Source organism: Canis lupus, chromosome 23, assembly GCF_003254725.2.
Source record: "Canis lupus dingo isolate Sandy chromosome 23, ASM325472v2, whole genome shotgun sequence".
Taxonomy (NCBI): domain Eukaryota; kingdom Metazoa; phylum Chordata; class Mammalia; order Carnivora; family Canidae; genus Canis; species Canis lupus.
In genome coordinates this window covers 14310697-14336998 of record NC_064265.1, presented here as the reverse complement: position 1 = coordinate 14336998, position 26302 = coordinate 14310697, and the positions used below count along the sequence as shown (strand labels likewise).

Sequence of the window (26302 nt, the reverse complement as noted above, 5' to 3'; positions counted from 1 at the left end):
AATTTTTTATAGCCCTTTTAAATTTCAGAACTAACCTCTAAACTGACCCTATCCTATTATCACTGGGATTATCTAGTTATAATTACTTCTGCTAGTAATGAAAAGTCATTGGATATTAATACTTCAGTGGAGCTGTACGGAACACAGAATTAGATATAGCCATAGGCCACATCCTAAATTCAAACCACAGTTATCTCTGGGGAGAAGGAGCTAGAAGAATGGCTTCTCAAGGTTTCTGAATATTGTTAGGTATTTTTGTAAATGAAAGATAGGAAATAAAAATTTGAGAGTTTTTGCCTCCTGACATCTCTGTACTGGTGATTTTCTAGGTAGACTAGTGGAAAGGAATTGGATTGGTAATTAAAATTAGGTTCAGGTCTCTGCTACAAAGTCTCCTTAGACTAAGATTGCCACATTAAGCAAATGAAAATACAGGATGCTCAGTTCAATTTTAATTTAAGATAAACACTGAATGTTTTTTTAGTATATGTATGTCCCATGCAATATTATACTAAAAATTACTCACTGTTTATCTGAAATTTAAAAACTTAATTGACCATCCTGTATTTTATCTGGCAACTCTCTCTCAGAGAATCATATGCATAATCTTTCTGAGCCTAGCATTTCCCTATTAGATTAACTTTTATCTAAATACTTTCTAGCTTTAATATGATTTTTCATGGTTAAGAAAGGCTAACCATTATAACAAGTGCTCCCCACTTGTTACAAGCTTAATACAACCTGTGGTATCTTTTGCTCATGTCACATCCAGTGGGTTCAACAGTCTGCCTTCCATAGGTGATTCAGGTGATTCAGGGATGGAGGTGACTTTGTACCTGGCTTTGTCATTTTCAAAATATGATCTCAATAAAACTAAACAATAAAATACACCCGTCCCATTGGTAAGATCCAGTCATGGTTACCACCTAGACTCAAGGTGCTAGTGAATGTTAAACTGATCATAGTGCCAGAACAAAGAAATAGGATCCATGGGTCTCTAGTCACATGCTCTCATTTTATTCTTCCATTCAGTTATTCATATCCCTAGCACTATTTTAGGCATTGGAGTTAGAGTAGTGGACAAAATGGACAAAGTTTATGCTTTTGGAAAGTTTTGTTCTAGGGGAGAAAGATATAAAACAAGCAAACAAATAAAATAAATATAGAAAAAATCAGAATTAATCATGGATGCTCAGTCAGTTGAGTGTCCAACTCCTAGTTTTGACTTGGGTCATGATCTCATGGGTCATGGGATTGAACCCCACATCGGGCTCTGCACTCAGTAGGGAGTCTATTTGAAGATTCTCTCCCTCTGCTCCTTCTCCCCCCCTCCCAGCTCTCTCTCTAAAATAAATAAATAAATATTTTTAAAAATGTAAAATTCGTCAGTATTATGCAGAAGAATAAAGTAGTGTATAGGGATAGAGATTTCATGTGGGTGAGTATTAGACTTGTTAGGGCCTCTCTGATAAGGTGATTTTTGAGTAGAAACCTAAAGGAAGTGAGAACATCCAGGAAAGAGGATTCCAGACAGAAGAGGCAAAAAGTGCAAGCCTTATGACAAGGATTCATTTGTGTGAAGAATAGTAAGAAAGCTGGGGTGGTCAGAGCAGGGTGAGCAAGGCTGGAAGTGGTAGAAGTACTGGGCAGAGATGTAGGCCATTATAAGAACTATGACTTTTGCTCTGAGATGTGAAGCTATTGGAGTGTTTTGAACAAAAGAATGATAAAAAGTCAGGTGTTTAAAACTTGTGTCGCTTTGTTGAGTATATACCATAGATGAGAAAGGCAAGAGCTCAATCCCAAGGCTGTTGCAATATTCCAAGTGAGAAATGATAGACTGGTGTAGATACAGTGAAGTTAGTAAGAATTGGATGTATTTTGAATATATTTCAAAGGTAAAGGAGAGATTTGCTGAAGTTCCAATGTAATAGAAAGGCAGACTACTCTGAAGTTTCAAGCAGACCTGCTGGTAGAATAAACTGATATTTATTGATATAAATAAGTCTATGGGAGTAGCAGGTGTCGGGCTTGTGGAATTCAGGGTGGAGTGGGTTTTGAATTGAAATGAAAATTTGAAATGTCTATTAGTCATTTGGGTGGAGAAATATATCTGGAATTCAGTAGAGAAGTTGAGGCTGGAGATCTACTGGGGGTCACCACCATAGAGATTGCATTAAAGCAATTAGACTAGATGCAACTACCAAGAGAATGAACGCAGACTGAAAAGGGAAAAAAAAAAAAAAAAAAGAAGAAGAAGAAGAAGTCTAAAGACTGAGCCCTGGAACAGTCCAACATTAAGGGGTCAAGAAGATAAGGAATAATCAGTAAAAAAAAAAAAAAAAAATACTGAGAAGGCCAGAGAGGAAGGAGATGATTCAAGGACAAATTCAGTTAGAAGCCAATGAAATCAAAGTTTCAATGCTGTTGATTGGTTGAGGAAGTAGAGAATTCCCAAAAGACCAAGGATTAAGCAATGTGGACGTCACTGGTGACCTTTCAAGGGCTAATTTGATGGAGACATGTGGATGAAGGTTTAACTGAAGTTAGTTCAATAGAGAATGGGAGGAAGGTAGAGGCACAAGTATAGGTGACTGCCTGGAGAGTTTTACAATAAAGTAGAGAAGATAGCTGATTAGCTCTTTAAAGTAAGCCCAAGTTAGTCACTAATTTGTCTCCATTGATGTCACAAAAATTACTTCATGTTAACTATATAAAAGACATGACACTAGGTGCAATGGGTACTAAGACAAATATAATATGATATGATACAGGGGTACCTGGGTGGCTCAGTCACTTAAGCATCTGACTTCAGCTCAGGTCATGGTCTCAGGTTCTCAGATAGAGCCCTGGGTTGGGTTCCACACTCAGTGGAGAGTCTACTTGCCCCTCTCCCTCTCTCTCTGCCTCTCCCCCTGCTTGCGCTCTCTCTCTCTTTTTCTCTCTCTAAAAAATATAAATAAATAAAATCTTAAAAAATATATACTCCAATTTGCTGAGCACTTGCTTTTGAGGTCAGATCAATGCAAATAAGAGATTACAGAGCAGTGTTAACAAAGGTCCAATTAAAGTACTGGGAGAGCATGCTAAAAAGTGGTCATGATAAGTCATAGTTGGTCAGGAAATATTTCATAGAGATGATGGTGGGACAGATCTTTAAAAGATGATTGGGGTTCAGCATGTGATTCAGGACCTCAGGGCATTTCTGGTGAAGGATATGGCATCTACAAAATCTGGAGAGCATGATTTTCATTGCTGAATGTATAGGATGTATAAATCTGTCCCCAACTCTACTAAAGTCTGGTTCTACACATACTCCTTAGTGTTTGGAATCCTTCCTTCCCCCCATCATAAGCCCTCTCTCACTCACCTCCCTGATATCTTCATCAGTACCTCTTGAATTGTGGTCCTCAGACAAATAGCATCAGTATCACCGAGAAGCATTTTAATAGTACATATTCTTGGCCCCCATCCTTGTCTTACTGAATGAGAAGTTCTGAGTATAGTGCCTGGGAACTTTCATTTTAACAAAACTTCAAGGTGACTCTTATGAAGTTAAAGTTTGAGAAGCGAACTTAGTGTCTTCCTTAACACAATGCCTCCTGGGGCTTTCTCATCTCTCCCTTGCCCCTCCCAGTACCCACCACTGAAAACATTTGGAATTAGGGACACGTGTTCTCTAATTCAGTTCCTTCTTACCTTCCAAATCAGAAATGACCTTCTTCTGAGTCCCAACATGATATTAGCAGATACTCCCAGAAAAACAACCAAGTCAATAACCAAGAATGATCTAGAGTGTTTTTCTTTAGGGAATACTTGCTTTTAAACCATGCTTTGAAAAAAAAAAATTCTACTAGAAAAAGTTGATGTCAGAGGTATTTGCCTATGCATCCATCTGGGAAAGGAATTTTACAGAAAGCTTGAGAACAATCCAAAATTTAACATCCCACATCATTGACTGTTGAGGAAAACTTTGAGTCACCCACTAGGTTAATCACTCACCTAGTGCACATTTACTAAGCACTTGATGGGGTCCATAGCAGCAGACCCAAGAACAAGCAAAGCCACTCTTTAAATTATAAGGAATTCTTGCTCATGCCTACCATCTTTTCTAGGGCCCACATATTCCATTTTCTTTTAAGATCATCTGTGTTTAAAACAAGTTTTCTTATTTCTAATACTTCTGGAAAATGTCAGTTCAGAAGCTGAGCAAGACGAACTTCCATTCATTAAACAGATTAATATTTCTTGGTCATTTAGAGATGCTGCTGAAGGGAGATCAGGTCTGCACACTGTGAAAATGTTCGCAAAGTTGAGGATCATATAAAGCAAGGCTAACCTAAGCAGTCCTAGGAGGAAGGTGAACTATTTTCCGAACCCTACCTGTCCCTTTGGTTATCCTTCTGTCACTTCCTATCTCATCCACCCCACAGCATGCCCTATATCTCACAGGTATCCAGAGTCCTTATGTTTCATTCCAAATTACTCTTTGGAAAGTAACTAGCAATAACAGTAGTTACTCTATTGCCTTTAGTACACTCCAAGTGCTGAGTTAAGTGCTTTAGAAATGTTATTTCATCCAATCTTTGCAATGGTCCGTGAGATGATTATTATTACACTTATTTTAAAGTCTTAGAAAAGTTGAAAGAAACTTGCCCATGCTTATCTAGATTGCATATGGAGGTCTGTTGAACTCAAAATCCATGATTCATTTAATTTCACAAATGCTGCCTCTATGACATGTCATTTTGTTGCTTTTCCAGGAGCATTTATATTTGACATAATCTACAATGACAGAATGGATTTTCACTGCCTTGAAGGGACTTGGACATTGATGAATAGGTTGAGGTCATCTGATCCCGGGACCATGGGAGCCTTCCAAGATGGGTATATGAATACTTACCCTGATACATGAAGGTAAGACTCACAAGTGTTTGAAGAAGACAGAGACATCTTCCATGCCAAAATGAAACTTGCCTGTGGATTTTTATTCTTACGAGTCAAGGCATATCTGAGAGACTATTAGAAAGCTCCCTTTTAGAAAGAAGGAATTCTTTGCATATGCAAATGTTGTAACCATCTCAAATTCTACTGATTTTTAAAATTTTTTCCCAAATGCTACTGTTTTTGAGGAGAAAACTATGCATCTCCTAAAAAGTCCCCAAATGCTCCAGCAGTATATATACAGTTGTTGGATATGAGTGAGTAGAAGGAGGTGTGAGACACCTGGACTTCAGCACACATGCTAGTTATAATCAGTATGTCAGATCATGGGGCACAAATGTTAGACACCCAGGGGCTCAAATGCCAATTCTATAACTTACCAAATATTTCTCTAAACCTTGGTTTCCTTATCTGCGTGTGAAGATAATACATCTTAGGGTTACCTTGAGAATTCATACCTGTAATTCATACATGGGCTCTGTGTTGCCCAAATAATGGTGGCTGATAAGATTATGAGCATCAGCATTGACAGAGCCCAGACATCTATAAGACGACAAAAATCACTTCTACAGACTCCTGGACCCAGAAAATATGTACTGCTAAGCAATATTGTGCCTGCTAGGTAATATTGTGATGTCAGTAGGTTAGCATACAGACAATGATGGTAAGAAATATTAGTACTTTTGAACATTTACTAATGTACCAAATCCTACGCTAAATACCGTACAAGCACAATATCTTTTCAAGCTTCACAATGACTCTGTGAGCTATTGTTATCCCCATTTCACAGATGAATGGGTTGAAGTATAATCACCAGTTAATTGCCCAAGATCACATAACTAGAAAGAGGTGGAGCAAAGGGCTAAAAATCTCTATGGATACTCTCTTCCCTGATAAGGTCTAAGAGAAAATATTTGTAAAGCCCTTGCTAGAGGTAATCTCTGTTAATTTGAGGGAGATTATCATTCTTACTTTAAGTCTTTGTGTAGTTCTATAGAATAAGCACTGAGTGTGAGCTCGCATCACTATTTTCTTGTGAGTAAAAAATTGTTATCTAGATACTCAGAATAAAGTATAGCCTCGGTTCCATTAGTTATATGGGTTGTTGAAAACTATTACTATGAAATCATTCCCACTCCATTTAAACAGGACAGATTGTAAATCGAAATGATTGTATTGTCTCTACTTAGACTATATCCTAGTGTGTAGTCAGGGGTAGGAGGCGGATGGGGAAGGAAAGGGAGTAGAAATGGGACCACTGTCTAACAGATAAATCTATCCTTTAGATTAGCATTCATTGGCAGCTGAAAACGCACCAGGAAAGCTATCTGTGATGTAAATAGGTTAGGAGTGGACAGACAGCTTTTCACAAATCTGCTATTTACCTAAGAGAGGCATCTTGCGGGTTAGCCCAAAGGAATTCACTTTCCTGCTTGGTTTGCCATGGAAGGGAAGGAAGATCTTACAAATAGAGCTCTCGCGTTTGCTCAGCTGTGAGATTCCCATTAACCAAACAGAGGTTCGCCTGGGCACACTGTGTGTTTGCACAGCCCGCAGTGGCAGCTTTTCAAAACCCACCGTCGGCTGGAAAGCCCATCAGAGTCCTGACTCTATAATAAAGTCAACAGCATGCACAGCCATTCCTGCCAGGCTGATTTTATAGTGCAGCCTATGAATGTCACCAGTTGAATTAAATCTCAACAAGACCAAACACGACGCATGATAGTTAAAGGTGTTCTTGTACTTGTCGGCACATTAGCCACTTCCTGCAGGACACTGTTTCTCCACCAAGCTATTGGAAATTTTATTATAAAGTACAGATGGAGAGAAATCCATCCTGAGTTTTTCTGAGGAACTTTTCTTGACCTAGTAACCATATTTTCCCTTAAGACTTCAGGTTAGAGTACATAGTAGGATGATATCCACAGCCAGTAACTACATATACAGCCTGGCTTTTCAAAACCACTGTATTTTCTCAGTTATCTAGAATGAGTATCATTTCTATTATCTCATTTTATTCACTGGACAACTACTGCTCAGATAGATCAAGGATCTTGTAAAATTATTCATCTAATGAGTGGTAGAAACAAGGTGCTTATAGTTTTGTATCTACGGCCTGTAATCTTTCCATCTTCCTATACACTCTTTCTAGGTCTGAGTTACTCAAAGTGAGGGCTGAGGAGTAGCAACATCCCCATCAGCTGGGCGCTTGTTACTAAGACAGAGTCTCAGACCCTACCCAGGCTTACTGAATCCAAACTTACATTTTTACAAGATCTCTAGTTGACATTGAAGTATGAGAAGCACTGTACCAGTGACTTACAAGTATAGCATTTCCTTTCTCCAACTGAACAACATATTAACACACATGACATTTGAAATCATGTATGTGAAATACCAATAGGATAGCAGAGATCACGCCATTTCTTCAGATATTATGCAGGTTTAAGCTCTATAATTTCATCTTCACTTCTTGAAAATAACATTTTTAATACTAATACAACTGTATCCACAATAGCCTATTTGCCCACCGCCTAAGCAAGGAAATGATGCTGTGTGTCTCTACCTGTTTGGGTAACAATGTCCCTTTTCATTAGTGTGGTGTTTTGTGGGGGTAAGCCATTTGAAGCTTGAGCCAGATATTCCATTAGGGGCTTTCCAGTTGATGCAAACTTTTAAATTAAATGTTCAATGCCAAGTCAGTGCTTGTGAAATTGCAGCCCTCCTGCCATATGGTGTGCTGCTTAACAATGGATTATATTTGATGTTCCTAAGACAAATTATCTATTGGAAATCAATGCTATGTCAAATAGCTTTACTGATAACCAGTTAAAATGAGCTCAGATAAGTCATTTAAATGCCTTGGTTCTTATTTTCCTTGCCTGTAATTTTAGATCAGGTAATCTCTATGTAGCTCATCCAAGTTTCAACCAGAATTGGAATTTTAAAAGTTACTGTAGAGTTAGAGAGTCTGGAAGAACAAAGTGAATTTGCAGCCAAGTAATATCTTTCCCCCTGCATTCTTTTGTGAGTGGAATCTCCTGAGCCCTTCATTAATTACACTTAAGGTAACTATTTCTTTTCTTATCCCTAGCATGAAAGAGCTTCTAAAAGCTCAGCAACATAGTGTGACTCAGCCCCACAATGAAGAGTGCATGATGGAATGCCAAGGAGGTACAGAAGCTCTCCAAGGAATGCACAGTATAATCAAAGGGCCAGATGCTGGTAAGTTAAGGCAGGTTCCCTGAGGAGGAGCTTGTTGGTAAAAAAAAAATCATACAACAGCAGAAGCCTGCATCCTGAGATGCCACTAGTCTTTTTGTCACAGTATTACTCTAAAATAAACTTTAGAAGAATAGCCCATTCCCAATTTTTAGGTTTGTCTGGGCCCTTTTATTCTGAGACCTCCCTCTCATTTCCTTCTCCAAACATGGCCAGTTTATGAATAGACATTTTAGACAAGACTCAGACCCATGAGGTGAGGGAGTGTGGTCCAGCTGGTGCTGGTATCTGAGGAGTTATCTGCATCATAATCTCAGATACCAGTCCCTGGGATTATAATAAAAGGCGTGTGTGTGTGTGTGTGTGTGTGTGTGTGTGTGTGTGTGTTTAGTAGAACTACGGTGAGTTTTAGAAAGAGAATACTAATCCCAAAAGTCTAGAAAACATTGGACTGGGTGAAGTCTAATAATATTTAACACAGGGCCTAAAGCATTTCAAAGAACATGTCTCTAAATTAAAAAGCTGATATAACTTTCAGTTACTGTGATGGGTTCTGACTGCATTCATTTTAGTGAGCAGGGGTGGGATGAGTACATGATGGTTCCAATGTAAAGCAAGAATGAGAAGAGATCAGGAGAGCCAGGGTTGGTATAGCAGCCTCACGAAATGGAGGCAGGATCCAGGGACCATGTATCCTTAGGCCTTCCTGGGACTTCCATTCCCCAGGTTTGGGGGAGTCCTGGGATTACCTACTGAGAGTCTTTTAGGTATATAAAGAGTCCTTAAGACTGAATTATGGTATAGTCATTTGCCCAGGTCAGTTGTCTTGGAACTTAAAAAGCACAGAAATCTCATGATTTTACATGAATCCTAAATGTCAGCCTCCCTTCTGCTCTTAATTATTTTCCAGACCCACAGAAAAAAGGTGTTTCATATTACATACCAGTATCCACATGCATGCATATATACAAAACTGAACAAAAGTTTCATGAGGTACTATCTTTCCTGATTATATGTGGTATGCTCTGATAGTTTCATCTCTACCTGATTAAATTCTATTTTGTTATGAAAAACAGAAAAGCTAGCCTATAATTTCTTGCAGATTTGGGATACAAGGGGGATTTTTGCACGGGTACTCCCAGTCTGTCCTCTTGGGAGTTGTTTCTGGGCATCATGTCCTTCTTCCTGCCACTGTCAGCCTATCTCTGAAGTCCTTTGCTGGCTCTGCCGCTGGTCTTGCTGGAAACACTCTGAATCACTAAATGGCTCAGAGCAGAACTGCTGTCACTACTCTGATCTCATCAGAGAGATGTTGTAGACAAACCCCTGTTTCCTTACCTCTGTTGAGGTCCAGCCAACAAAACAGGAATCCTACCAGTTGCTTTAATAAAGAGAATGTAATATAAGGAGTTGGTTAAATATGTACAGAGGACTAAAATGTCCTCTAAGCCACACAGATATAGTGCCCATAGGAAGTAGCTGCCCCCTTCTTAGGACTGGGGGATGAAGCAAGGGAATCAGACTATTGGAAGCTTGAGGTTCAGAGTCCTGAAGAGGAGACACTGCCACCAGCACCAAGACCTTAGGAGCTTTCCCCTACAGGAAAAGGGAAAAATTGCAGAGGGAACCCAATTGCTACCACTGAAGCCAGCCATTGCTGATGGTGAACCATTGCCCAGGTGACACAGTGAGGAGGCAGCAAACAGAAGCAAGCCCTTCTTCCCTTCTCCAGTCTTGCACTCTCCCTGAATCCCTCTAGGACCCCTATTGTTAAGAGGCTAACAAGGAAGGAGCTGGCAAAGCAGAAGTAAGATCTCAGCTTCAGTGCCGTGGAGGAAAGGAGGTTAGGAAGTTGAGAGATGATGGCTTTGTTTACCAGAACACCCTTTCCTGCTTCATTCAATAATTCCCCACAGCACCACCTACAAGCCATATAGGGGTAATGGATCTAGGAGAACAGGGTAACCAACAAGAACTAAGGTATAGAAAACATGTACTGTTTATATTGAATTTGACAGTTCCCAAAACAAAGGAGAAATAATTCAGAGACAAGTAAAATTAAATTCTTCATCAGGCCTCCAGTTACTGTACCTGGCCCTTGAGTGGAGGCCCAACCTTCAATTTTGTTCCCATAGAATGTCTCCCCTTAAAAACTTTTTTTAAAAAGATTTATTTTTTATTTATTTATTTATGATAGACAGAGAGAGAGAGAGAGAGAGAGAGAGAGAAAGAGGCAGAGACACAGGAGGAGGGAGAAGCAGGCTCACGCGGGGAGCCCAATGTGGGACTCCATCCCGGGACTCCAGGATTGCCCTGGGCCAAAGGCAGGCACTAAACCACTGAGCCACCCAGGGATCCCCCTTAAAAACTTTTATAATGTGGAATTCAGTCCTCACTTTAGAGACCATTGTCTGCCACCAGGAGGTCTGGCCCTACAGTCTTGTCTTCTCTCCCCCACTCTCACCGGTATAATCTGTAGATCACAGAGCTCCCCATACTTCCTGGGCAAGGTGGTTCTGAATGTCTGAGTTAAGCCTAGCATTAACAAAGGGCTGGGGCTTGAGGCAAAGGGTGCAGTATAGAAAACACAGCAAAGTGTTCTTTGATACTCTAACCCAGCAACTAGCTTTTCAAAGTCTTTCAATCATGAGTCATGAGTTGTGTGAAGTCAAGATAGGTCTCCTCATTTTCCTGGCAGTAAGGAGGTAGCTATTTTACCAAACACACATGCACACACACACACACACACACCCTACATACATGCATATAATAATTTTCAGGGACATTAGAGTCTAATTCAATGGTTCTCAACCAAGGGCAATTTTGTCCTCAGGGGCCATTGGCAATGTCCAGAGATATTTTTGATTATTACAATTGAGGATAGGGTGCTATTGCATCTACAGGAGAGGCCAGGGATGCTGCCCGACACCCTACAATGTACACATAGGCCCAAACAACAAAGAATTACCCAGTCCAAAATGTCATCAGTCCTGAGGTTCAGAAACCCTGGTTTAGACACATAATATAATTGACTCTGCAAAGAATCCTACTCACAATGACACTAATATATTTTGCCATTTTACAGAGGGAGGTGGGACTCCCTGCATAGCAACACCAATCCTCTCTAAAGAAATGCTCCCCATCGTTCTGGCTACCTCTAATCCCTTTTATAGGGTGAGATGGATGATCTCTTGCATCTCAAGACTGATTCTTGGGTAACTCCTTTGCAGTCCTGCTTTGGTGGTCTAACACCATGGACATGTTCACACTCTGATACTTTACAGTCTTCAAAATAATGTGAGGCCCATCTTTGGAAGTGTTCAAGAGACCACAGGAGCATCCATCAGGGAAGAAAGTAAGAAGAGACCTTCATGGCTTAGGGAATCCCTTTAAACTCCAAACTCCAGGAGTTCCTCATTGCATTCATAAGACATCTATGAAACAAAATGTGCATGAGTCAACGAGCTGGAAAACCAGTGGTCAGAGACCACAGTGCTGGTTGACTCTTATCAAGGGAATAGAGGCTCTCTCTTCCTTGGTCCTATCCCCTACAGCATGGAATGGTTTCCCCATGTAGGAGGACTTCCAGGCTCCTGGATCTAAAGCAGCAGCACTGTGCACCAGAAAGCATGTTCAAGGCTTGGCAGGACCCAAAGAAGGGTCTTCTGTAAGCCTGTCTGCCTGCTGGCAGTCCCAACAGCCCTGAATGTGCTCCCTTATCCTTGCCAATATTTCTTGGGCATTAAATCAAGAACATTTTGAGAAGGGTTTGAGAAATAGCTTTGGATCCAGCTCTGAAGAAATTCAAAGCTGATGTCTCTGAGGTGTGACATTCACATGAATGAACACTATCTCGAAGGTATCCACCCATCTCTAGAACAGGGGCTAATATAGTGAAATCCTGTTAGCCACTGGGAGAATCTGGGGAGGGGAGGAGCCTGTGGCTAAATTTTATTTTATTGTATTTCTCTAGACAATAGTTGAGGTTGGGGTGTGTTTTGTATAGTTTGTGTGGAATTCAGCAAAGAAGGAGAAAAATGCAGCACTTTAATATGTTCCTTACATGAAGGAATAAATTCTACTTTCTCTCCTTATGGGGTGAACAGCCTGTTAATAAGCTGTGGCCTGACTTACCTTTGGCTTAAAACATCTAAAGGCAATACATTCAACTTTCGTCAGGTGACTCATAAGAAAGGTGCTTTCCCCTTCACATACTGCTTCTTGGGTGTGCATCATCATCACCTGAAGGACTTATTAAACACCCAGATCATAGGCCTGGGTGTGGTCCAGGAATCTGCATTTCAGACAAGTAGCCAGGTGATGGCAATACTGCTGGTCTGGGCTCACTGTTTAAGAACCACTATCCTCTACTGCATGATCAAAGTTATTATAAGCCAAAGATTATTCATGTGACTCCTTCCTTAGGAAACGTTCATGGACTCCAGTTACTTACTGAACAAAGTTCGTAATCTTAGAACAACTTTTAAGACCCTTTAAAATCAACCCATTTTCCACCACTTTCCTTCCCCAGAGTGTTGTGATCTCTCAGTGTCATGACTCTTGTCACGCAGTGTCTTCTTCCACCATCATTGCCTGGGTCCCACAAATGCTCTAAGAAACAGGCCAAGCACCACTCCTCCTCCTATTAAGTAGAAACCCTGGCTCTGTCACACCCATGCTCTCTTCTCTTAGCAGCTTGCTCCTAACAATAGCAAAGCTCTTCTCATTTCCTTTAAACACACACACACACACACACACACACACATGCCCTGCACTGAGACTAACTTTATGCAAGACAACTTGTCACACAAGTACGGAGGCAAAAAAAGCAATGTAGGGAAAAGAGAAAAAGGAGCATGCCCTGCAGTTCGCAGAGTTCTAGTTAAATAATTCACGTTTGCGAGACATATCACATTTCAATATTTTTTATAGTTTTTAAAGTTTAAATAAAGTCTAACATCAAGCCTGCACTGAAATGGATAAGAAATATAGATGCGGGCATTTTAGAGTCTTTCCTTTCTCTCAGGCTCCCACCAGAACCAAGAGGTTTCTGTGGTGTCTGGATAGCAGAAGCAGGACTTCTAATAGCCAGTTCCCAAATGTACTGACACCCTTATTATCCAGGCCACAGTGGTGGATCTCTACTTCCATGGCAGGCTTGAAATATGGGAATCATCACTGAAGCTGGAAACTTCTGCCCAGGGTTCTGCCTCCCTGAAGTTTATTTACCACCTTGTATGACTGCCACAGTGTGGTTCATGAATCACTGTTGCTCTTGGAGCCCCTAGACCTCCTCTGTTGAAAAACTTTCAGAAACAAGTACAGAAAGGATCTGCTTTCCTATTTATCTTTCCTGTTGCTTGCTTTATCCTCTATAAACTCCCCCCAAGCAATAAAGAAGATAGCCAGTCAGCAGCTCCAGACTTATCTTCTACCAGATTTGCAACACAAGGGGAGACTTTCCCAAGTAGGATTCTCATTGGCTGACTTGAATCATATGTTGATTTCTGAACCCATCATTATGATTCAAGGGATTTGGTATCCTAACTGGCCAAGACTGGTTGACTCGCCCACTTATGGATCCAGAGGTGGGGTCAGCCCCACATAAGCTTTCTGGCGGACATTGGGGAAGGTGTGGTTCCCCAAAAGGAAAGGATGGGTTTTGTTAACAGCAGAAGGGAAGCTGATAGAAACCATACATGTCTATTACAGTGTGCCAGAACTCAAAAAGTGATCAATTAATAAAATCTTAACCAGCAAAATTGTCATATAGAAGAAGAATCAGTCTCCTCCAGGTGCAGTGAATAAAACTAACTCATAGAGAAGTTGAGAAATTTGCCCAGATTTACACAGTAATTTATTTTTTAATTTTTATTTTTTTTAAAGATTTTATTTATTTATTCATGAGAGACAGAGAGAGAGAGAGAGAGAGAGAGAGAGAGAGGCAGAGTCACAGGCAGAGGGAGAAGCAGGCTCTATGCAGGGAGCCTGACGTGGGACTTGATCCCCGAGACTCCAGGGTCACGCCCTGAGCTGAAGGCAGGCGCTAAACTGCTGAGCCACCCAGGCATCCGGTACACAGTAATTTAAAGGAAAAACGGTCCCACCTTTGTTTTTTTTATGTTTCCTATCTGTTGTAGGTCCCCCACTTTGGGTGACTTGCCTGAGCCTGCCTTGCTTGCCCCCAAGTTCAGGATAGGTTTGTTTTACCTCGCTACAATCCTGCTCTCTTCATCAGGATTGATGCATTAATGAGTTAGTTAGATATACATCTTTGGGTATCATTTTCATATACATGTTTGGATAGTCTCCCAAAAGGTAGCAACTAAAAATAATTAATACAGTGAAGGCCATTTCAAATGCTCTTGGCAAATATTGCTACTTCAAAGTAGGAAGTACTCTCAATCGGTACCATACACTGGTCACGTAGTCAACATCTGCATAGCATCTGTTCTTGTCAAGGAAGATATTGGCATTTTGAATAAGTGGAAAAACATTTGTGAAGCATTATCACATAACAATAGTATTCAATAAAACAATACATATTGTATAATCTTATTTATGCCAAAATATATGAGTATAAACACAGAGAAGGAGATGTTTGGAAATACATTTTAAAATGGTAATACGGTTTATATTTGTTGAGATTATGGCTTTTTTTTCTTTATACTTTTGAGGTTTTATTTTAGGAAATTTTATAATGAGCACATATTATTAACACAATATATGTATGTATTTCCTGAATTTTAAGACATCATTGATTATAGGAGCACCATAAAGTTAAGAGCTTTTTAGTTAAAAAAATTCACTATTATTATATTACTATATATTATTTTTTATCTCAACCAAATGTATGACTTGTTCTTGGAGGAAATAATAAAAATGTAGGTTTTTTTTTTTTCAATAAAAGGAGAAGTAATAATATGAGATCATACCTTGGTTACAAGTTAATGATCATTTTCTACACAATGTGGATATGTCAACATTTAAAAATTTTAACTTTAAGATGGATATCTGCCACTAAAAATAAACACAAATCACTTGCCAAAGTTATAAATCCACAGACACTGAAATAAATAACCAAAAATGAATATGTTTAAATGCTGTAGTCTCCTAACAATGTTCTTAAACCAACCCAAATGCCAAGTACAAATAATGTGACAAAAAATGACATCAGCAGCTAATTTCCACTTCACTTCTTCATAACATGGCTGTCTGGTATTGCACATGGGAATTTCAAAGACTAATGACAAATCACTTTTAATAGCCAAGATCATCAACAAAGAATCTTAACCATATGTACAGAGACCAAAAATTTCCAAGTCTGATTTTGGGTGCCAGAGTTTGGTTCCCCAGAAGCAGACATGAGGCAAGAATTCAGTGCAAGTAGTTGTCAAGGAGTTGCAGGGAGGACTAGCAGGCCTTGGGGAAGGGGTGGTTATGGAGCTACCCATTACTTGGGCAGCTGAAACTTAATGCCATGAGGAAACATTGGGGTGTGGAAAAACACATACCTTGGAATTACATTCACTCCAGAGAGTTATGGGTTGAGCACTGGTCCTAGGAATTGTTAATTTTTCTGACTTTTCTGGCTTGTTACTTATGCTTCTGGACAGAGCAGTCTTCTGTGGTCTGGTGAAAAATAAGCCCACATGTAAAAGCTGCAGACACTGATGAACTTTGTCATGAGCAACTGGCCGGTATGAGGGATGTGGCTAGAGCACTGATCATGTTTGCCATATAGCAAATTACTTTCTCACCATTTGTAAAAGTTTCTCACAACATTCACCTCTTGGTTTTCCATCTCTTTACTCCATGGACCATATCGTTACTAGTTTTCCGTGTTATTGTCAGTATTACAAATTGCCTGGCAGTAGAGACTCAAAATCTCTTTACAGTAGCTCTGGGCATGTGTGGATTTGTTGGTTCACAAACTGGCTCCCATTCACTGAGAGCAGGGAGAGATAGAAAAAAGAGACCAGCCACTCCAGATTGGTAGGTGGCAGGTAGAACAAGTCAAGAAACTTATGTATCAGATTTGTCTTGAGTGACCGCAAGATGTGTAGATGTCTGAACCACTTCTAGGATCTTAAAGTTTAAAAAGAGGTTTTAACCATGTTACATGTGCTCTGCCAGTTATACTCTGCAGGTATTCTCAACACCACACTGCTCTCTCAACGCTGTGTCCTTGAAACAGCTCCTATTGTGGAAACAGTAGGTGGAACATACGTTCTAAGGACGGAGGGAGTCAGGGGTCTCTGATTGCCTGGATCTAGCCTGAGTATCAACCAGCAGTCACGTCGTCTCGATGACCTCCAACAGGATTCTACAATCTATTTGACATTTAAAAAATGATTTTCTGCACCATATTTCTGATAGTTTTACAGAAGCTTTGCTGTCCTGAAGTCCAATCCCCTTTCTCCTCTGAAAGGACACATTAAGGTGTGTCAAACCTGTGTTATCAGACAGCTGGAAATCTGAACCATAGTCCAAGTGGTCTCATATTTTTATCAAGACATAGTGCTTGAGCATCTGTGTACAGATGCAGTGGCCCCATCAGACCTGTTGGTACTGAAGATTCAGCAGTTGACAAGACTACCATTGATGAACCTCTGACATAAGAAGTAACTATCTTCCTGGGACAGAGAAACCAGACTGTGTCTGCACAAAGTTCACTGGCCATTTTGAGGCAGAGAGGACAAAAGCAAACTTATTTTTCTCTTTGAAAAATGTTATTTGAGTCATTATCACAACCTTCTATCCCAGGCCCATATTCTTTTGAGTCTCAAAATAGTTGACTATTACTATATAAACACACTCATCTGGATTTCAGAAATGCTAAAATATGAGAATTGTGCATCTTAGCATAAAAAGGGGGAAAATCTCTGCAGAGAGAGAAATGCTTTTCTTTTCCTTTTTAAAAATGTTTGCCCAACAAAAGTCTTTGGGGGGAGAGAAGTATCTTCATCTGGGAAATACTTGAATAAGGCTGAGTGAAACAGGAGACTGGGTGTGATGTGGGTATGGCCAGATACTAAAACCAGAGTGGGATGCTCCATGTGATAGCAGATATAATTTGAATGCCAAGGCTGTACATAGGGAGCACCTGAGAAGGAAATTTGAGAAGGAAAGACAGGAGTGGAATAGATGGAGAGAGGTTGAGACTTGGTGTGGCCAGTGAAATGCCACTATAGAGGAATGATGCTTTCTTATTCCTGGCAAAGCTGTTTTTATTGCTGAAAAGCGAAGTCCTACTCTGGTGTTCTGAATTATGATGTCCTTCCCCAAGAAAGTCTATTATGCTCACAAATACTTTGATGAGTTTGAATTCTTTTTTGAGATTAAAAAAAAAAATGAACTGAGATGGAAGTCAAATGGTTTTGGAAGTAGAACAGAGAAAGTATATGAGGTCAGAGGACCTGGGAGCCTGTTGTGGCCCTGAGATTATCAACTCCACCCTCAGAGCCCACAGCAGCGATGCAGTGAGGACTCTACCTCCTTAACCCAGGGAACTGGAAGCAATTTGAGCCAGTTGTATCTATTATTATAGGTCCAAGTGAAATATGGCATCCATGTATGTATGTGTGTGTGTGTGCTGCTTACCATCTGTCTTAGAACATTATGGTGAACCTCTTGTCTTTAATAAAATGCTCATAAAAACACATACTACATATGGATGGCATTTAAAAATAAATATGCATGTTATATCTCCTTTGGAGTAAGGGTTATATTTTTGTCACTTTTCTCAAATTATCATGCATCTACCCTTTGGTTTTATTATTTGATGTGGAGGCAAATTCACTTGTCAGTGGTACTGAGGAAACGATGGAGGAGGAAGAAGAGAGAAGATGGTGGTCTGTTTTAATTTTTTAAACTATTATGGCTTCTTTATTACAAAATAAGTTGATTCCTATAAGAATGAAGATCTCATAACCTTGTCAACATGAAGAGTGTAGAGAGAAACCTAGATGCCAAATATGATTCCAGTTATAATGAAGAATTTGTGTGGTTTATGGGCAATATTTATCTTTCATCTTAATTATAAAAATATGAGTAGTGAAATGATACATTTCATAGTTTATGTATGAAACCCTCTTATGTATGAGAAGTAACTATCATTGCTTTTTAACTATTAATAATTCATTAAGTTTTAAAATTAAGTGGATTATCTATGATTAAGACTTAGTCTAGGGGCAACCTGGGTGGCTCAGCGGTTTAGCTCCACCTTCAGCCCAGGGAGTGATTCTGGAGACCCAGGATGGAGTCCCACATCGGGCTCCCTGCATGGAGCCTGCTTCTGTCTCTGCCTCTCTCTCTCTCTGTTCTCATGATTAAATAAATAAATTAAAAAAAAAAAAGACTTAGTCTAAAATTAATGGAAACAAGGTGAATTGGCCTATATTTTGTTGTATACCTAAGATTAATTAATTAGTTGCTTGCTTTTTTTTCTTTTTACAAAATCACACTGTCTATATAGAAGTATAAAAATTTTCTGGTATGCTACCTTGTCAACAGTAAGCTTAGGGTGGAGAACTTCTGTTTCCATTCATCAGTTGATAGACATTTGGGCTCTCTCCATAGTTTAGCTATTGTTGATAATGCTACAAGGTGGTAAACTTCTGGATGAGAATTATTTTTCTTATTTTCCTAATTTTATTCCAATTTACAGTAGAAGAAATTTGACTATTTGGATTTTATCTTGGTTGTGTTTGTTTTATTTAAGTGTGGTATAAAGGAAAATGTCCTGACATAAGATTTAGAAGATCTGTGATCTGGTTAATGCTGAACAACTTTGCAGGTCACCCACCTAAACTTCCTGTACTGAATTTAATCTTTTTCAAAATGAAGAATGACCTTGTTAGCTTCCCATAGAAGAAAAGATCATGCCTAGCTTTTTTCTTTTTTTTCCTCATCCCTTATAACCTTATTGCTTAGCACAGAGCCAGGCTTGTGCTTAATAAGGTGCCTGGCTTTCAATACATAAAGATCAGATAATAATAATCAAATAATGGATTATTAATATTACTATATAAGTCATAAAAATAATAAAATGATAATAAAATACATGCCTAATGTCTAATAGATATTTACTGGAAGGTTGAATCAGGAATGAGGTATGAATGAGTGTTTGGAATTATTCAACAAGATGTCAAGGAATAATTATTATATAGGTAGTATTGAACTTCTCCAGTAACCAGATTACCAGGAGAATCCCTAAGTGGTCACACCTTATTGGCAAGAGAGGATGAATCAGGTCTTCTCTGTTAGGGTTGTAAATCTTGATCTGGAAAACTCTAAAGATTTCTCAAATTTCAAGGCTTGAGGGCAGAGCAATTGACTGCTTTTATTATTTGTTTATTATTTAAATATTAGTGTATAAATAATAATCTTCATTATTTAAAAATTTCATGTTATAGACATAGAGAAAAAAATTAAAATAACCCATAATCTTACCACCTGAAGATAAATGCTGTAAAGATTTCAGTATATCTCTGTAGATGTGTGTGTGTGCATGTGTGTGCATGTACATGCACACATGCAAAGAGGAGGAGAAGAGAAAGAGAATAAGAGAGAAGAAGACAGGAAATATATTTACATGTATTCATATATAATTTTTTACTATGAAGACAGAACCACATCAGCTAAACCCTTGTTCATGTTAATTTTTCATCTGATATGTTATAAGCATCTCTCCATGTAAACACATTTATTTCTATCACATCATCCTTCATGATCAACCTATATGTATATATCTCATTATTATATTGTATTTAACCAACTCTTTTAAATAGGTAGGTAGTTTATTCTCCATTTCTTGCTGTTATAAGCAATCTAAGTTGAAAACCCTTGCACGTTCATCTGGGCCTTTGATTAACTATCAGACTCCCAAATCCCTTCTTTGCACATATTTCTGTCCTTAGGCAGAGGCTGTTGCCCGGCACTACTGGCAATCAGGGAATTCAACAGACCTTGTGGCAGATGGTCTTCTATGTGTCCATACGTGGGGGTCAAATGATATTTGACTAAACTGAATGGACAATTAGATACAGAATTAGATTGGCTTTTTCCTCTCATCTATTTGATTTACTATCAATCAATATGGATTAAACAATTGATTCTCATTTTATAAGCAGACTTTGCTTTCCTTAAATCTTCCCTCTTTCCTTTCTCTGCATAAAGTAGGAAATATATATGTAAAAAAATATACTGAATACAAATTATAAATATATTGAATTATAAATATATTAAATATATGATATATTCAATAAAAAGTATAAGTAAGTTAATTTGTAAATATGTATTTCAATTTTGAAAGCTCTTGAAATTTCTCTACCATTTATGGGGCATACATAACCTCTAGTAACCTTCCCAAGGTCACATGGCTTAGTGGCAGTGCAGAAAATAAAACTCAGGATTCTAAGTCTGCTCGTTGTTTTTAAAAGCAGTATTACTTGCATTGCTGTAAAAACAGGAGATGATGACAAAACTGTACTTAGCTTCAGAAACAAGCTCAGTTTTTATTTTGCTTGACAAAAGTACATGAGTAGCCTTACAATAAGATCTTAATTGCAGGTAGCCTTTGATGTTTGCAGTGTGTGTGTGAATTCCCCTTGTAGGGAAAAAAGAATTGAGCCACATAAAAGCCTTTGTAGCCTAAAACTTACCATTTAAGGCTGGTTCACATCCATCTTTACTCTGGGATGATTCCTGAGGCAACAATTAACTATGTGGACTCAGAAACAACCTTGCTGCCAAGAGGGATTAAAGAATTTATGAGTCACTTCTTGTATTCTAAAACAGGTGACAAAGAAATAATGTCATGGTTTTTAAATTGAAACCAGTAGTTGAAAGGAATCCCATAGTGAGATATGGGAGTGGTTGGTGGCTTATGCTCTCTCGCCTTTCAAGAAAACGGTGTAGCCCTGGGATGAGATAACCTCATTTATTTATTTCTCTAATTAAAAGCACAGTACAACTTCTCCTGCCCTTTTTTATCTTTGCTTTTCAAGTGCCAACTAATAGAATTCAACAATGTCTGAAGCATAAGGGATACTCAATAAATATTTTTGTGATTGAAGAATGAATGAATATGTGAATTTACTGAGTACCAAGTATGTTCCAGACATTATTATATGTGCCAAGAATATAGCAATGAAAACAACAAAAATCCCTCCTCTTATCAAGCTTGATTACACTCCAGTAAGGAAAAAAAAGACAACAATAAATAAAAAGTAGAATGTATAGCATGTAATATATTGATAAGAGCTTTAAAGAAAAGTAAATCTAAGAAGGTGAAGAAGTATACTTGGGGGGTACAGATGATGTTGAAATTTTAAATAGAGTTGTCAGAAAGGACACACCTACCCCTAATATTTGCAGGACCTGGAGCAAGAGTACCAATGATGTCCACATGCTATACAGCTAAATACTCTAAAATTATAAATCAAAATAACAAACTGTTATTAAACTATATTCCATCCTCTTACTCTGAAACTTATCTTCATAATGACAAACTTGAAAATTATATATAAAGTTATGGTTTTTATATGACAGATGATATCAAATGTTACTGAATTTAATTATCAGTATGTAGTTTTGTGTGTTTTATTGACAGACCAGTCATGTTAAAGTGGATGATAAAATAGAGATATGTGTAGTTCATAACATTTGATATGTTTCTTCCATGAAATTTATCATATTTTTCTTCATTTTGGCAAAATCTCTATGTAAATAATCACATTTTGACATAATTTTTAAAGATTTATTTATTTTAGAGATAGAGAGCACATGCTGGTGCAAATGAGGAAGAAGTAGAAGGGGAGGGAGAGAAAGAATTTCAAGCAGATTCCCTGCTAAGCACAGAGCCTCCATCCCATGACCCGTGAGATCATAATCTGCCAAAATCTCAAGTTGGATGCTTAACCAATTGAGCCACCCAGGTGCCCCAACATAATCTTAAGCATCTATGGATGCTTAAATAAAATACAAGATGCAAAAATTAAGAGTATTTGTGTTCCAAATAAACACATTTAAATATTATTTCATCAAAAAAGTAAAGTAAAATAAATGTAAAAACTTTAAAAATAAAATGATTATGCAAATGCTTTTAAAAAGATATTTTATTATAAAATATTAAAAATTATATACTAATTTAACAAGCAAAGTATAATTAGAAATCATGAATATTGATTTTACCCTGAAATTTATTTAAAGCTGAATTTTAAAAATGTTATTGAATACAGAACAAAATCTTTTAAAATGTTTTTTAAAAAACAAAATTTCCAGGGCCTCTGGGTGGCTCAGTCGAGTAAGTGTCTACCTTGGGCACTGGTCCTGATCTCTGGATTCTAAGAACAAGCCCTACATCAGGCTTCCTGCTCAGTGGAGAGTCTACTTCTCTCTCTCCCTCTTAAATATGTAAAATATTTTATAAAAAGTAAAATTTCCTAATTCTAACATTCAATATCTGTCTAATTTTCAATGAAAACAAGTTTATCACATTTCACATGTTTCACCTACACTCACATACATACAGGTTTAAGAATAATACAAACTTTTTAATATTATGAATTGCTCATCAACTCCAATAGGCAAACATGAATATTATGTTAATTCATGAGTATCACCAGAGTCCTGTATCAGAACATAGAAAGAAGCAAGGAAATGGATTTTCAACAGTATCAGGAAATGATATTTCATTAAACAAGACAATATTCCTTCCATGCTGAGAAGGATTTAATAAGTTGATTAAATTATCTTTATCTTTCCCCAACATATTAGTCATCTATTAGTACATAACAAATTGTCTGAAAACTTACTCCTCAAAACAGCATTTATTATCTCACAAATTCCTCAGGAATCTGGGTATGGTTTAGCTGGATGCCTGTGGCTCAGGTCTTGCACAAGGTTGAATGATGGAGCTGTTTGTCAGGCTGCATCTCAAGGTTCTCAGAAGGGGAAGATTCCATTCCAAGCATACTTCCATGGCTGTTGGCAGGCCTTGAGTCCAATCTGTCTATTGGCTGGGGACATCAGGTCTTGGCTATTGTGCATCTCTCCATATGGCTGGTCACATGTCGGCTGCTTCCTTCAGAGAGATAGAGACACCCAATAGAAAAGTATAGTCTTTTTTTCTTTTTATACTGTAATTTCCAAGTGACATCCCATCACCTTGTCCTACCTTATTTTTAAGAAGTTGGTCATCAAGTCCAAGCCACATTCAAGAGAAAGAAGTTCCTTCCCTAGAAACATGAATACCAGGGGACTAGGACTTCTCAGGGGCCCTTTGGATGCTGCTAATCACACCCAACCTCTTCTGTTTCCAAACCTCCACACATGCTGAAACTTATACCATTTGGAGGCCCTTTTAAAGTAAAAGAGCACAAAATCACAAACACAAATTAGGAACAAAAATAAACATTTAGAATAAGAAGATAAATTACAATAACCTATAAATCTAATAAAATGGGCAACTATAATAATGCCAAAAATCTAAAAAAAATGATACATTTAATCAATTAACTGCTGGAGACTGTAGCACTTTTCCTTACATTTTTGACAGGTAAAATCTTTGACCATTTCTTTTTATGATAGTAATTTTATTATATATCTTTCTATAGATAGAAAGTAAAAATAATGTCTTTCATCTGGCATGATTGATCAAAATTTATTTATTTTTTATTTTTGGTATTTGAAAAGTTTTTCTCAACTTTATACAACTTTGTATTGGCAAAGTCATCAAATTTCAGGACACCAAATTCGAGAAAATGTATGTGTTCTTCTTGTATGACATGTAAGATTTGGAAGATTTTTCTTTATATAGACTCATTTCTAGCACTGGACATTTTAAGCCTTGTTTCTGCTCCACTACTTACTTATTTCTTGTGCCATGTGTCCGTGAGATAGCCTCAGTTCATAATACAACGTCTGGAGCCTGTACACCTGCATGACATGGCTCTGGATAAGTGAGCACAGTTGAATTGGGAGTTATTTCTAGAGGCCATTCCTACAATGGTACCACTATCAATAAATATACAACTATGTCAGCAAATTATATAAATATGAGTTACCTAACATTTTTCTAGCTGGAACTCCAATCTGTGGCCACTTGATATAAGAGACAATATGATGGAGATGTCAGAGTGGAAAGAGACAGAGGTGAGGTTTTAGTTAAAACAGAGCACTTTTAGAGTCCTGTTACAGAAACATTACTAAAGACATGGACTTTCCAAAACTTTTTCCATCATTTTGGAAAAGTCTTAATGTTTAAGCTTCATTAGCTTCTTCATAAATCCACCTCTGTTCTTGACAAAAACAAGCCAAAGAGGGAAAAAAATCCATATGGTACTATACAGAACAGATCTTTTAATTTTCAGAATTCAATATAATTAAAGTTAGTCTTGATTTAAAAAATGGATTCACTGTGTGGCTACATCTTTTCTAGGGGGAAGAACAGGATATGGACCAGCCTGTCCCTGCAGCCTCCTTCAGTTTCTATGATTCTGTGATTCTTTTTCTAGTGCATTCAACATCTTTAGTACATTCAGCAGCTGTGGAATTACAGCTGCAAAGTTACCCACTTGAACTGGAACTAGAGGGAGGTTCCCACTGTCAAAAGAGCATTAATAGTGAAGGGGAAGTTGGATACAGTGCTAATATCTAAATAATGCTCATGATGTTGGCTCCAGGAGGGGGTGACTATGCTGGGAAAGCTGGAGCACCCACCTGGACTGGGGCCTCTGACACAGGGAAACTTCAGTGTCACAAGTTGGACTTAATTTTACCTCTGAATCATAGTGAGGCTCAGTTCTTCTTAATTATATTTTCATTATTTGTCTCTGTTTAACCTGGTATTAATGGATTATTTTCACTCAGATGGTACCATTCTCCAAAAATGAAGCCTTAACTATAAGGGATAAAAGAATTCAACAAGGACATCTGTCATCCTTTAATTAATTAGAGTGCCTCTAATAAGACCCAGAAGAAGGAATAATATCACATCTGAACACAATTACATTGTATCTGCATGATGACCTGCACTTAGCAGTTCTGGGCTTCCTGTTTCTCCATATGTTACAGAAATATAGACAAATCAGAGCATTCCACAAATGTAATCCGTGCTAGATTATAGAAACCAAGCCTAAAAGACAGGCTTTGGAATTCAATTTTGCAAATAGTCAGTGGAGGGATTTTTGCTGTCCATAGAGGTTAAAAATGTCTCAGTGGAAATTGAAGTAAAGTAATTAGGTATAGGTCAGGGAATTATTTTAATGTTTTGTAACATGATCATTTTTACTAAGTCCCAGACTAGCCTTAAACATGGTGAATTTATGTCCAGATTTTTTTGAAACAGTCCACATTTCAATTTTTTGTCTTATTCCCCACCCCTAGGGAGGTTCATGTTTATCACATCACTGTGACCCAGTCTTTGGTTTGAAAATATGAACACACAAAAGTTTGTCAAAAAATAATGTGTGCTTTACTTCCTGGAATGATTTTTTTAATTGCTAAAGCTGCAAAGATAGAAGAAGATAGAAAAGTTGACATAAATTCTGCAAATTGATAGGCAATCTGAATATGCCTCTGTGATATAAGGATATGGCTTTCTTGTTAATAGTGAAATTCAGAAAGAATCTTTAAATCAGCCTTTAAGAAATTCACCATAGGTTGAGCCAAATGTGTGAATAAGATTCAGTACAGGTTGACTTCTGCTGCTACTTTTACTGGCAAACAATGGCCAACTGCCAAAGCATGGTCAACCCACACAGCTGTTTTCAATGATTCATTTCCCTTGATTTCCCAGCTGACCCATTCGGAAGGCGAACAGCAGGTTTCAAGCCTCAGTTGCTAGCCTCATTGCTGCTAGGAGCCCTCCCCTTCAATTGTGGGAGTATTTTAAAGGCTAAAGTGAGGGACAGTTGCCCTTGGGAATAAAGTTGTTTCCATGACTAGAGCGTCAGCAGGCAAGGAAGGTCAAGAAAAACTGAAATGTTGGTTTTATGGTGAGGTCCTCACCACCTTACCATAGCTCTGAATCATTACATGCCTACCTCCCCAGCTCTCTGTCACACCATGCCCCGACTTCAGCCCAAAAGTCCAGGCACTCTAACAGTTTCCAAAATACAGAAGGTTCTTT

At 38.2% G+C, this 26302-nt stretch overlaps 1 long non-coding RNA gene across 1 annotated transcript in view; it reads right to left on the bottom strand.

The window, feature by feature from the left end:
• Positions 1 to 23241, bottom strand: part of LOC118352134 (uncharacterized) — a 70473-nt gene extending 47232 nt beyond the window's left edge. Inside the window, exons 1-2 of the long non-coding RNA XR_004808731.2 lie at positions 22986 to 23241; positions 15681 to 15798 (exon numbers count right to left, since the gene is read on the bottom strand). This is a non-coding gene — a long non-coding RNA (uncharacterized LOC118352134). The remainder of the gene's footprint in view (positions 1 to 15680; positions 15799 to 22985) is intronic.
• Positions 23242 to 26302: the final 3061 nt, after the last annotated feature.